The 14920-nt window shown below is 42.3% G+C and overlaps 1 protein-coding gene across 2 annotated transcripts in view; it reads left to right on the top strand.

The window, feature by feature from the left end:
- The first annotated feature begins 803 nt into the window (after nucleotides 1-803).
- The window catches only part of LOC111977797 (thyroid hormone receptor alpha), a 215548-nt gene continuing 201431 nt past the window's right edge, over nucleotides 804-14920 (top strand). For both annotated transcript variants that reach the window (XM_024007471.2, XM_024007469.2), the window contains exon 1: nucleotides 804-1128. The gene's annotated coding sequence lies outside the window, so the exon portion shown is untranslated. The remainder of the gene's footprint in view (nucleotides 1129-14920) is intronic.

Below are 14920 nucleotides of genomic sequence, written 5' to 3'. Positions count from 1 at the left end.
TCCACTCCCATATTGCTCTTGGATAAGACCCACATTTCTGCTTTTCAGACAGGCTTTCTCGCATTATTAATAACAATTTCCCATCTGCTATCTGTAGAGTATTTAACATTGCCCAAGTGTTGAGCCCTGTCTCCAAGTCCTCCCTCAGCGTTCGGTCCAAAATATTTTCAGTCAGATTTTCAGGGTCGACACAAAACTCCTGTAGACTATAGAAAACCTTCAAGGTGTATCATTATAAGCAGACAATAAGCACGGCATGTGATAAGAATTTTTTATTTTATTAATAGCCTCATATTTTCATCTCATAGGCTAATTTATTTGAGCGTATTTAATAGTTTGATTGAAAATGGTTTTGTCTTATTGAGAAAAGCTTATGGTCCTCACCTAACCTCATCTCCCACCGGGTAAGGCAAGTCAGGTACTAGAGGTCTTTCATTCTTCTTTGTGAAGGGAGGAGCTGGACCGTGTCCTCGGCGAACCTAGCCTATATGAGGACGAGAATAACGCACCACGCCAGACTCGTATCAGTGTGAATGCCAGGGGATGCTCAACATCTCCACACTAGGCTACATTAATTCTCATGGTCTCACATTCAAAGCGAATATTGCTACTTTTAAAGTCGTTTAAAAAAAATCAGAGGTAGATGTGTTTGTACTTTACAGTGTTAGTCCTGTAGAGAGTGGTAGTCCTGTAGAGAGCGGTAGATAGCCAGTTTTATTAAATTGTTTTATGCGGGCCCAGAGCTTTGCATTGGCCCAGAGCAGTGTGCGCCCCATACTGTACATATGCGGAGGGAGGAGCAATAGTATATCTCTTGATTCCATTTCCCTGTCGTGGCAGCGTACCGAAACGTTACTGGAGCACATTTTTACACACACCTCATGGGGAATCCCAAATAACGAGCACCTTGTGACTTTGTTTAAGTGCAAATTAGGAACCGCACGAGACGTTTTGACGGCAAGCGGCGCTTTGCAGAGGAATTTTTTTTAAATAGAAAAGCCCGGTACTGTGCAGTTGCATACCCTACCACTCCACTTGCGCTTTATACGGGGAGGCTTTGACTTTTTCATCCTCGTTTCAGTCTCAAAACAACCGTATTCCTGTCCAAAACAGTAGAAGAACCTGACGGTGAGTCTCATTGGCACATATTTACTTTCAAACGTGTTCTACCCACCTTGCATGTCGGATTTGTGCGTATTTGTCTGTCCAAGCTAGCCCCAGTAGCTGCATGGTTTGACAGATCAGCAGCGTTATGTAGGCTACAGTATAGCTTCACCTTGGCCTCCTACAGTTTGCTTGCTAAAATATAATTCGCCGCAATTGTTGTTGTACTGTTGTTGTAGTGTTTATTTAATTTATTGTCTGATGTAGTTGTCGATGCAGATAGTCAGTGTACAATGTGTTCACGTAATCAACTGAGGGGCCTAACTTGTATTTATTAATTTATGATACTACACACACACACACACACACACACACACACACACACACACACACACACACACACACACGTATATACACGCATCTGTCTATTATTGTGCAGGTTATGTTGTGTGGCCTTGTGTGTAGGAGGTAAAAATATTCTTTTAGCAAGTAAGTGTCATATTGTTCAAATCTGGTGCAGGTATGTTTGTAGCACAGTTGCAGCAAATACTTTGGATAACTGCCAACTTCTAAGGGTTACAGTACAAATTACACATCACATTTGCAATGATACCGCAGAATGAAACTGATAATTCTGGGCCTATAGCTCCATGAATATTGATTTCTGACTGTCATAGGGCATGATAATACTAACAATATGGGCCTGGAAAATATCATGGAACACTTGTTTGGGAAATTCCCAAGTTACTGTGTAATGTCAATAGCTTGGTACAATGTTACTTACTATTCTATTACAATAAATGTGTCTATTTTCTTAGCGCTGTCATGCAGTTATGTATATTTAAATGTTGCCTGGCTATCCAAACTCCAAATGCAACACCACGCCCATGGACATTAAAGTTTCTTCTCCGCAATCAGTCAATAGTGTACAACTGCAGCCCGCAATTCGAGGCGTTCCTGCATGTGGTCATTCCTGGATCTGCAGGAACGCCCCCCCTCGAGCAAATCCATTATAGACCATCTGATTGGTTCCAGAAACGGATGGGTTGGGCCAGACCCAGAACACACATGGGTAAAGCGGCGTTTTGAAAATGTGTCATTGGCTTTGATACTCTGATTGGTTAGAAATGATCCAATCACTGATGGCTTTGTTTTTGCACACATGGGGACCATTTTTAGTAGCCTAGGGCCCAGGACAAATGTGGCCTTTAATAAATGCATTTCATGCAATTATACATCATTGTGTATGACTGGATACTTTTGTAATACCGCACAAATGATCGAAATGACAGGCTACTTTGACACTGACCAACTGAGAATCTGAGATCAATAAAAACAACCTTGTCTTGAATCCATCAATAGACTAGGCCTAGGTGTGTGGAGACACACATATTGTACAATATGACAAGAAAATTATAGTCCTAAAAAAGCTTTTCAGTTTCACTGACTCACCCAATAATGCACAGCTCACTATGCGCTCGTGCCAAAGCCTACTTCTCTCTTGTTTTACTTAAAACAATGTTTGCTCAATAGGCCTATTTGGAAGTTGATTAAATATTAAGGTAGCTTAAAGCAGACAGATTAGAGTCTTCTCTCTTCAGCAGGAGCCATTTTTCTTTCCAGCCACATCTAGGCAATAAAAAATAAAAAGCTATTGATCCTCTGTGGTTAAAATTATAGGACTACTCAGGATGACCTGAAATATTCTGCTTTGACAAAATGTGATGCTGTTTTCAAATGAAACACAATACCTTGCTCTTGTTAATGCTTTTAGAATTGATTTGTAGGCTATTCTGAATATTTCATTTCTTTCTGAACAGACAGCAGTAATTCTATAACTTTGGCACATGTATTTACATTTATCAGGGGTGCTGCAGCACCTCCAGCAACTTTCCCGCAGCTAAGGAAATAATTGATGAAGTGCTGTTATGCGTAGGCTATCAGCCAACCAGGCCGAATATTGATGGTGATGTAAATCAAGTGTTATCAAGTGTTATGCTGCTGTGGCAGTACTGTTGATATTTAAACTAATTAGCTTGCTACACACACTCGACCGGGCGCGCACAATCTCCGTACAGGACAGACCAATGGACGGGGGGGGGGGGGGGGGGACTTGACGATGTCATAACGACTTGGGGGCAGTGGGTTCAGAACAACGTCATACAAGTGGTAGGGCAAATATCAGGGATACTGATAGCTGTTTTCATTTGTGAGGGAGATATTTCCCAGCTTTATGATCCAGATTTCAGATTTCCACCTACACATGAATCATTACCTAGTTGTTTAAAACTCTGTCTTCTTTGCCTCTGTTGATTAGCCTTGGCCCTTGGCCAAATCAGACATTACACCATAAACATGTTTCTAAAAGCAAATAAACCCAGTGTGGGCTTTGGAAAGTTTCTGTAATTCAATGTTTTCATTTGTGTACAGTAACTCAGCCTCCTACATTTTGGGTTCCATCACTTTCAGATGGGATGTTAAAGGGGTGTCCTGACTCTCTGTGGTCACTGAAGATCCCATGCCACTTATCGTAAAAGTAAGGGTGTTAACCCTGGTGTCCTGGCTAAATTCACAACCTGGCCGTCATACCATCACGGTCACCTAATCATCCCCAGCTTCTAATTGGCTCATTCATCCCCCCTCCTCTCTCCTGTAACTATTCCCCAGGTCGTTGCTGTAAATGAGAATCTGTTCTCACTCAATTTACCTGGTAAAATAAGAGTTAAAGATGCACTATGTGTACAGGTTTACATGGTTTATTATGTGTGTATTAGTGCATACTGTTTATGTTTAGTACGGGGGGGATATCAGTAAGATTGACTGACCTTCATGTCTTAAAGTAATGATGGACTTTCGTTTATCTTTGCTTATTTGATCTGTTCTTGCCATAATATGGACTTGGTCTTTTACCAAATAGGGCTATCTTCTGTATACCAACCCTACCTTGTCACAACACAACTGATTGGCTCAAACGCATTAAGAAGGAAAGAAATTCCACAAATGAACTTTTAACAAGGCACACCTGTTAATTGAAACGCATTCCAGGTAACTATCAGTCAATCAATCAGTCAAATGTATTTATAAAGCCCTTTTTACATCAGCCGATGTCACAAAGTGCTTATACAGAAACCCAGCCTAAAACCCCGAACAGCAAGCAATGCAGATGAAGAAGCACGGTGGCTAGGAAAAACTCCCTAGAAAGGCAGGAACCTAGGAAGAAACCTAGAGAGGAACCAGGCTCTGAGGGGTGCCCAGTCCTCTTCTGGCTGTGCCAGATGGAGATTATAACAGTATATGGCCAAGATGTTCAAACGTTCATAGATGACCAGCAGGGTCAAATAATAATAATCACAGTGGTTGTAGAGGGTGCAACAGGTCAGCACCTCAGGAGTAAATGTCAGGTGGCTTTTCATAGCCGAGCATTCAGAGTTCGAGACAGCAGGTGCTGTAGAGAGAGAGAGTCGAAAACAGCAGGTCCTGGACAAGGTAGCACGTCCGGTGAACAGGTCAGGGTTCCATAGCCACAGGCAGAACAGTTGAAGCTGGAGCAGCAGCACGACCAGGTGGACTGGGGACAGCAAGGGGTCATCAGGCCAGGTAGTCCTGAGGCATGGTCCTAGGGCTCAGGTCCTCCGGGAGGGAGAGAGAGAGAGAATTAGAGGGAGCATACATACATTCACACAGGACACTGAATAAAACAGGAGAATTACACCAGATATAACAGACTGACCCTAGCCCCCGACACATACACTATTGCAGCAAGGAGGCTGAGACAGGAGGGGTTGGGAGACACTGTGGCCCCGTCCGACAATACCCCTGGACAGGGCCAACCAGGCAGGATATAACCCCACCCACTTTGCCAGAGCACAGCCCCACACCACTAGAGGGGTATCCCCAAACCACCAACTTACTACCCTGAGACAAGGTTGAGTATAGCTTATGAAGATCTCCCCCACGGCACGAACCCGACTACTTCATGAAGCTGGTTGAGAGAATGCCAAGAGTGTGCAAAGCTTTCATCAAGTCAATGGGTGGCTACTTTGAAGAATCTGAAATATAAAATATATTTGCATTTCTTTCACACTTTTTTGGTTACTACATGATTCCGTATGTGTTATTTCATAGTGTTGATGTCTTCACTATTATTCTACAATGTGTAAAATAAAGAAAACCCCCTGAATGAGTAGGTGTGTCCAAACTTTTGACTAGTACTGTATTCAATACATGTTAGAATCACTTTTAGCAGTGATTATAGCTGCGAGTCTTTCTGGGTAAGTCTCTAAGAGCTTTCCACACCTGGCTTTTACAATATTAGCATATATATTTTTTTATAGCTCTGCCAAGTTGGTTTTTGATCATTGCTAGAAGGCCATTTTCAAGTCTTGCCATAGATGTTCTAGCTGATTTAAGTCATAACTGTAACTGGGCCACTCAGCAACATTCAATGTCATCTTTGTAAGCAACTCAACTGTATATTTGGCCATGTGTTTTAAGTTATTATCCTGCTGAAAGTGGATGTGTTTCCCAGTGTCTGTTGGAAAGCATACTAAACCAGGTTTTCCTCTAGGATTTTGCCTGTGCTTAGCTCTATTCTGTTTCTTTTTATCCTAAAAATCTCCTTAGTCCTTGCCGATGACAAGCATAGCCATAACATGATGCAGCCACCACCATTCTTGAAAATATGAAGAGTGGTACTCAGTGATGTGTTGGATTATCCCCAAACATAACGCTTCGTATTCGGGACATAGAGTTAATTTCTTTGCACATTTTTATCAGTTTTACTTTAGTGCCTAATTGCAAACAGGATGCAGGTTTTGGAATATTTTTATTCCGTACAGACTTTCTTCTTTTCACTCTGTCATTTAGGTTAGTATTGTGGAGTAACTACAATGTTGTTGATCCATCCTCAGTTTTCTCCTATCACAGCCATTCAACTCTGTAACTGTTTTAAAGTCACCATTGGCCTGATGGTGAAATCCCTAAGCGGTTTCCTTCCTCTCCGTCAACGGTATCTTTGTAGTGACTGGATGTATTGATACACTTACATTGATATTTTAGTCATTTAGCAGATGCTTTTATCCAGAGTGACTTACAGTAGTGAGTGCATACAGTTTTTGTACTGGTCCTCCATGGGAATCGAACCCACAACCCTGGCGTTGCAAGCTCCTTGCTCTACCAACTGAGCCACACCATCCAAAGTGTAATTACTAACTTCACCATGCTCAAAGGGATATTCAATGTATTTTTTACCCATCTCCCAATAGGTGCCCTTCTTTGCGAGTCATTGGAAAACCTCCCTGGTCTTTGTGGTTGAATCTGTGTTTGAAATTCACTGCTTGACTAAGGAACCTTACAGATAATTGTATGTGTGGGGTACAGAGATTAGGTATTCATAAAAAAATAATGTTAAACACTATTATTGCACACAGAGTGAGTCCATGTAACGCATTATATGACGTGTTAAGCAAATTTGTATTTAGGCTTGCCATAACAAAGGGATTGAATACTTATTGACTCAAGACATTTCAGCTTTTCCTCCTCATTTGCCCCTCGGTCTCTCTCTGTCTCTCTCTGTATGGGGCAGTGGTGCTGGAAGCTTAGAAAAAGTGAGATAGAGTTCAGTTATATAAGCAGGCTATGCAGTGCAGCCGATGTCCTGATCTGAATCCACTCTATTATGATGTCAGAGAGAGCAGAGAAGAGGAGCCTACAGAGAGACCGTGACATGCTGGGTAGTCAAACACATCGAGCCCTTTCCTGAACAGTCTAGGCTGAGAGTGAGAGTGGGCAATGGTGCCAGACTGGAATTTGTCCGGATTCCATTACTTACTTATACAACATCAACTAAGACTGGACAATGTACTGTCTTTGAAAAATAGTTTTTTTTTGGTTACAATGTTCTTCGCTTTGACAGTGAATGGTTTTCGTGTCGACTTGACCTGAATACGGTGCAGCAGAGTTAGTCATCCCACACATGTCCCCGGAGTGCTCTCGCGTGATTGTCCCTGCTCATGTTTATGACTAATTAGATTATGTCACCAATTTATGCCATGCGCTCACAGGTTGCCCTCGCGGTCTCCGTTCAGAAAGGCGCAGGCAGTCCAGCACAAAATGCCATCAGCTGATCTGTATGTTCTCGCTCTGCGAATGACAGCATTTGAGGCACATGGTCTTTACCTGGATAAACTTCTCTCAAAACCTTTTATATCAAAGTCCATTTGAATGATTAAGAGGAAGGTAATGTAGAGTTGGTTCCATAGATGTGAGCGTATAACAATTGAGATTGTTTGACTGGCTAAACAATAGCCAGCATTGTCTGTCCTGAGATATGCTCACATACCATTGTGCATCCAATTTGTTGATCCGCCGGGTTGAATTGAATTGGACTGACCTTCTCCCAAAGGCTTTAAATGTGCGCTTTTGATAAATGAGTGTTATAACAGTGTGTGACAATGCCAACGTTTACCATTTTTATTTTATTAACATGGTTGACCAAAATGTCATCTTTCTCCCAGAGGTAGAGTTGAAACATGACCTGGCCCGATGCATTAGAGGTTGTTTTGTGCAGTTACCAACAAGTGACTATCTTTAAGCAATAAGGTACCTCTGGGGGTTTGTGGTATATTGCCCATATATCACAACCCCCCGAGGTGCCTTATTGCTATTATAAACAGGTTACTAATGTAATTAGAGCAGTACAAATACATGTTTTGTCATACCCGTGGTATATGGTCTGATATGCCATGGATGTCAGTCAATCAGCATTTAGGGCTCGAACCACCCAGTTTATAATCCCTTTATACTCTCTTCACCATACTCTCTTCACCATACTCTCTTCATTCTCTTCACTTGACACACTCCCATTGTTTTCTAGTCAATATTAACAGGTTTTTATCCTGTCTAGCAACTATATTTCTGTTAATTTATTTTCTGTGAAATCTGAAAAAAAATCTGAAATTTTAATCTCAACTCTAGATTATTCACACTTCTGTAGTTATTCCACTCTAGCAAGGACAATGTGTGAAGTGCACCAGAGTACACGAAGGCAATGTTTTCAGAAAGCAGTATCCCCCATTATAGTCAAAGAGAGTATGGTGGTGAATATTCGTGGATACAAAACATTTTTTGTACACAATCATGGTACCAATACTTGTTTCTATTTCACCAGATGTATTTCCTTTAACCTATTATTTTAAAATTGCACACAGAAGTTAAGGATAAATTGCAGCCTGCAGTATCCCGGTCGGCCTTCAATTTGAGATACTCAGAGGGGACAGCACTGAGCTAGCCCGCAAAGTCACTTCCTAGAATAGCTTAAACTGTGCAATGTTTCCAACAACTCCATGAAGCAAGATGGCAACGCACTAAAACGACACTTCCTGATCTTCAAATGCCCACTGAGACTTCACATAGGAAACAATGGGGTGATGTCATTGATGTCTTTGTCCATTCATTTTACGGTCTATGGCAGTGGTCACCAACCGGTCGAGCGCAGTAGCTGCACTTGATTAAAAAGTTCCCATTTTTTAGCCATTTAATTTCTCTGAAAAGACAAACTCCGCCTACCAGGCGGACCGGGAGATCTGTAGCTAAATAAATTCAGCGTGCCAACTGCGCTGGCCAATCGGATAGCTAAAAAAACTGTGCCTACCTACAGCTCCCATGACCCTGGCCACAGCTATTTCATAAAAACAATTACTATAGATAGCGATTTCTTTTAAAACAATTACTATAGATAGACTATCAAAGAATAGCTACAGCAAAGAGCTGCTGTTTTTATGAGTGAGTTCATGTTTAAGTTTTTATTCAGCACTGCCCCAAAAAATTATTCAACACTATTACAAAACATAAAACGTGCTTCTCTCTACTTCCGTTCGCGCTGCAACTGCATGAATGAGTAGCCAAGTGTATCGATAGCCCTTCATTTGTACTATTATTAGCAGCTCGTTGTGTCTATTTTAATATTGAGGAGTATTTCACTTTCTCTGGTCATAGGAACAACAGGAATTTGTGCCTGAGGCAGATGTGGTACCGACTCGAGTTTCGCCATCAGGTCGAAGACAAGACGGTGTCGCCTCTCCTGGTCAGTCTCACCGGAGGAAAAGAAGGAGAGAGCAGGGGTCGTGAGAGGCGGACCCTCTGCTAATCTCTCCCTCCCTCTGCTGAGACTAATACCTTGTTCAAGACAACTGGGAACTCGGAAATCTCCGACTTCAGTGTGTTCATGACAACTGGGAACTCGCAGGTGCTACACAAACTCATCTATTTTGTAATCAAAGTTTGAGTTTTTAAATATAATACGGTCTGAGGAGAACAATATTGGCAGGCCAGGCATATAGCCAATATGCTGTGATAATGTATTAAACCTACTGTACACACTCCATTCCTACAGAACTGTTTTTATTAGATTCATGATTTTATGTTTTTTTCTGAGCGGTAGATCTCGGCTTGCTTTTTGACTGCAAAAGTGTTCTTGACTCAGAAAAGGTTGGTGACCACTCGTCTATGGTTTAACCAGTAGATAGGGGTCAAAAGACAGATGAGGTCAGATGAGACTTAAATGGTTTAGGGTTGTCATTGTGACTCGCCATTGGCTGAGGTGAAGAAGGGGCTATTTACTGAGTGCAGGTTGTCATTTCTGTGTGACTAATGGTTTTCCTCAGGCACCGTTTCAGTTGAGCTTCTACGTCACCCTAAGCTTAAAGTTGCACTATGCAGAAACCTGCTCCACCATTTCCTGGTTGCTAAAACTATAATAGTTCACCTAATTTCAGTTTGTGACAAAATAAGATAGTATAGTGTAGAGAATGATTGTACCATCTGAACCTCTGTGAAATATAGTTTACATAACCACAAATATTGTTGTTTCAGCTGTTTGAAGCTGGTGTACAAAACGGAACGTAAAAGACTCAAAAACAAAACTTAAGAACGAGAAGCATAGATATAGCACACATAGAACAGATCTACTGCTTCTTAGACTTGCTTTCAAGTATAATGACCAATCTACAACTCATTCTATGTGAATTTGGTCAGGTCTCCCAAAAAGTGACAAATTGTTCTATGTTGCTTTTATTCTTGAATGCAATGATTGATTTTGGGCACCACACTTTTTCAGCCCACATACAATGAACTTCATGAACCGTGTAGGTACCTGTTCACCTCTCAGTGTGAACTTGAGTAAAGGTGACGGATGAGTTGCTTACGTCCGTACAGTACTAATGAAGCTGAACTTTGACTGTCTGCTTTCAGCCTGTTCAGAGGACAACGCAGCACCCCCTAACTGCTGATAAGCTTGCCTGGCGTCTTTGAGATAACGCACACTACCACAGACGACAACACTCGCACACAAGCAGACCACTACCAACAAACCGTCTGCGTCTCGCCTTCAGAGGCAAATGTGTGGCTTTACAAAGTTTTTTTCCGTCTCTGTTCTTTCAGCTCCAGCCAAGCTAAGCCAAGCCTCCTCTCTTCATTTCCTAGCAGGCAGGGTCCCTATAACTTTTCTGTTTCTGCTCCTTTTTATTTGCTTTTTCTCCTCGGCTGGGATTTCCATGCAAATGGCTGCCAGACAGCGCCCTCCTCCACCTCTCTTGCCACTCCTAGTATGAACATGACTGCGAGACTTCCATGAGCCCACTCTCTGCCTCAGGGCCTCTCTCTCAATTCAATTCAATTCAAGGGGCTTTATTGGCATGGGAAACATATGTTAACATTGCCAAAGCAAGTGAAGTAGATAATATACAAAAGCCTCTCTCTCTTTCTTTCTCTCTCTTTCTCTCTCTCTCTTTCTTTCTCTTTCTCTTTCTCTCTCTTTCTCTCTCTCTCTCTCTCTCTCTCTCTCTCTCTCTCTCTCTCTCTCTCTCTCTCTCTCTCCTCTCTCTTCTCTCTCTCCTCTCGCTCTCTCTCTCTCTCTCTCTCTCTCTGCCTCTCTCTCTCTGCCTTTCTCTCTCTCTGCCTCTCTCTGCCTCTCTCTCTCTCTCTCTTTCTATCTCTGCCTCTCTCTCTCTCTCTCTCTGCCTCTCTCTCTCTGCCTCTCTCTCTCTTTCTGTCTTAATCCGCAGCCGACCTCAGCTCACAGGGACATAACATAATAAGGTATAAAACGTCCCTTTATTGGACAGGGAGAGTTGAGGCTGTTTTACACATATCAACAGCAGTCATGTGGCCCTGGCTACGACTGCTTGTTCCCTCCATCTCTACAACCCCTTTCATGAGCTGGAAGATTTTGGCGCGCGGCGCGGGAGCGTTATTTTTGCCAGGGCGACGGCTTTACGAGTAGGAGCCCATCTGACACTGTCTGGCATGGGCCCATTTTAGTAGCCTCTCTGTTTGTGTTTACGCACTGGGAGAGAAGTGAAGTCGTGACGGATTTGCGGAGATGACACAGGCAAGCAGAGTAGCAACCCTGACTGGCGTAGCATGATTCAGTATAAATATACACAGGTCTTCTCTGGACTACAACTACTGTAGTTTAATCTGCCCAGAATATCAATATCATAATTTAAGTAGTAGTCTAATCTTGACTCTTTTTTTCAAAATAGTCCCTAAGGTATAATTGTTTCCTTGTAATTATGAATGCTTCAAACAACAAGGCTCAGATCAACATGGCAGTGTCAATATAAATGCTATTGTTTATATAGGTTTTCTGTATAAATAAACGTGTATATACCCCTATATCACACACTCACAAACTGCAAACCTTGCGTACAATTCATTAGTTAGAGAGAAGTCTCATGTCACTTTCATTTTCATCCCCTGTAGCTTTATAATCGCGGCAAAGTTGGTTCCTGTTTCAGTCACGTCTTTGGCCATGTGAACGTGGGTCAAACAAAAACACCCTAATGATTGGTTGACAAGTAGTGCCTCCCACAATGCAGGCGATGGCTGCAAGTTGCAGTTGGTGAGAAGCAACTGCAGTGAATTGAAGGCGACTTTATAAAAAACTGCATAAACTGTGATCACTTGATTTTTGTCAAATTCCTGCAGTCGACAATTTTTATAACCATAATGCAACACACTTTAAAAGGCGGTGACACCGACTTGACAAAGGTTATCCAATCGAACGCGCCCAATAACGCCTCCACATAAAGACCCTATGAGTATTCTAAATCTATAGATAGAATGTAATAGCGGGCACTTTGAGTACAGTGTTGTTTGACCTGAATGAAAAAGCTTTTTAATTTGGTGTCATGTCAAACCATACGGTGGTGGGCACTATTACATTCTAACTATAGGATTAGAATAATCATTATATTTCCATGATTCTGACAGTTCACCCAAGTGTTTCGATGTAAATCACAAGTCAAATCATAATTGCAATATTTTGTTAAAAATAAGGCTGAGATGTTTTGCCCATATCCTGCAACCCAGTGTGGACATGATCTCAAATGAGATACATTTTTGGTTGAAGTTTGATGGAACAGTAGAAAACAATCAGAATGGAGAAAGACCCATTGAAATCATTTAGAATGTATGTGGTCTCACCCTAGGGTCACGCACTACTCATAAAGCAAATGTAGAAATTAAGAACTTGTCAAACACAGTCATACTGTAAAAAATCGGACATTTTGGCCATATCGGCTAGACCTAATTAAAGAGGATGATTAGAATGTTGGCAGCGGACCAAGTTCTATTCAACTATTGTACCTTGCCATCTGTAAATAGGCCATGGTTTTATTGCTTAAATGAAAAGTGAACTGCTAAATTTGTTTATTAACATCCAATTATTATTATATATCTTTTTTTTAATCTTACCCATTGATTTTACTTTGTCAAGAAACACTTACTCGGTTAGCGTGCTGAGTCAGCATACTGCCTCAGAATAATCATCAAACTGCAACAGAATGGGAAGGAAATTACAAACGAGCACAAAAGTTTACATAAGATGGCCACGATCTTAGCTCTGCCCTCCCGAAGCCTCCACAGAACTGCCAATCAGGGTGGGGAGAATAAATGGGTGTCTATGGTGAAGAAACACTGCCATTTTATTGCCCTAATTTTGTAATCTTTCACGCTTCAGGAAATTTCGATGGACTTATTCCAGGAGCTGAGGGTATGGCAGGTCCCAAGCAGCAGTCCGTCCACCTCTTCATTGAGCCTTTCAAATTTAATGTCACTTCTTACACTAGGGTCCTATTTTATTTTTAACGCTAACTGGCTAACATATACAGGGCCAAATAAGAGCTCCTTGTTCCACAGTCGGCCCTTAAAATAGAAACGTGGCTTTTCGTTAAAGCCCCGGCTCTCCACCCAAGACAGGCTGTGGAATTCCAAGTATGGGGAAGTGAATGGACTTTGGGATAATGCGTGTGTGCGCGTGTGTGCGCGTGTGTGTGGGGAAGTGAATTTACTTTGGGATAATGTGTGTGTGAGAGTGTAGGCCTTATTAAGCTTTTACTGTGCTGGGTTATGACATCCTGCCTCCTTTTGACTGTCACTACAAGGCTTACATATTAATTTATTGCAAGCTGCTTCAGTTGGAGAGCGCCCAAGTTTTTGATCACACTTCTGGCTCTCTCCCTTAATACATAGTCCCACATCAGTTTCCCTGGGGCGATGAACAGAGAGATGTGTGTAAAATATTCCTCTGGCTACAGAGAGAGACAGAGAGAATAACTACAGTTTATTTTTTGTGTCTTGCACTGAAATACTGAAGTGTTGATGTTGTCCCTCCATCACTTTTTTTGGACAAGACATGACCCTTTGCTCAGTGAGCCGCAATCCCCGTCCCAAGGTTCAATGTTTGTCTGACGAGAGACATCTGAAAGATGAACTTTCCTGAATCATATTGTTCTTCTCCACATGATTACACTCTGACTGAGTTACTGTACATTCGACAGTAAGCCAAGCCTGGGGCAGTTACTGGTTTTGTTTTTATTCCTGTGGTGAAATAATCTCAAAAACCACAGTAATTAATTGAACACCCACAGTAATTTATCACTATCACTGATATTATTAGCATACGAATTGTGATACCAATTAAGGCATCACATGAACATGATACAGTATTGGTTCAAATTCTGCGTCAAAATCCCCCCGGTATGGAGATTATTTCCAATGATCTATTGCAGTCAGTATGCAGTGAATGGGCAACCAATGTACTCTGTGAACTGTGTTGATTGATAGATAGGTGAGGGATGAATAGCTGGGGATAGGGCAGGGCTGGGGCTGGGTTGCCAGCCAAGGTGAGATCCTGTAATGAGGGCTTGCAGGAGTTCTCTTCCGTAAGTTAGCAACCACGCTGCAACCCAACCGACGAAAGGGGCCCTGCACATGATGGGCAACCAATGTACTCTGTGAACTGTGTTGATTGATAGATAGGTGAGGGATGAATAGCTGGGGATAGGGCAGGGCTGGGCTGGGTTGCCAGCCAAGGTGAGAATCCTGTAATGAGGGCTTGCAGGAGTCTCTTCCGTAAGATTAGCAACCACGCTAGCAACCCAACCGACGAAGGGGGCCCTGCACATAGGAGGCCCTTGCACATAGGAGGCCCTGCACATAGGAAATAGGAAACTCCACTACACAAAACACTCCTCTGTTTGTTGACGCTGCCGTGCCCGCTGCTGCTGATTCTACCTCCATTTGTCATCTTGTCATCTTGTCCCGATTGTTATCTCAGCTCTCAATTTACCCCCGTCACTCCCTCCCTCTCCCGTCCTGCACACCTGTTATTCATGCATCGGATGACTTGCCATGAGAGGCGTCTTGATATTATTTTGTGGGAGTGTGTGTGTCATGTGTGTGTGTCTGTGAGGAGGCAGTGGTTGGTGGTATGTCAAATGAAGTCATAGCTCAAGGGGACTTGACGAGCGTAACA

Source organism: Salvelinus sp. IW2-2015, linkage group LG18 (assembly GCF_002910315.2).
Source record: "Salvelinus sp. IW2-2015 linkage group LG18, ASM291031v2, whole genome shotgun sequence".
Classification (NCBI taxonomy): Eukaryota; Metazoa; Chordata; class Actinopteri; order Salmoniformes; family Salmonidae; genus Salvelinus; species Salvelinus sp. IW2-2015.
This window is presented reverse-complemented; position numbering and strand designations above follow the sequence as displayed.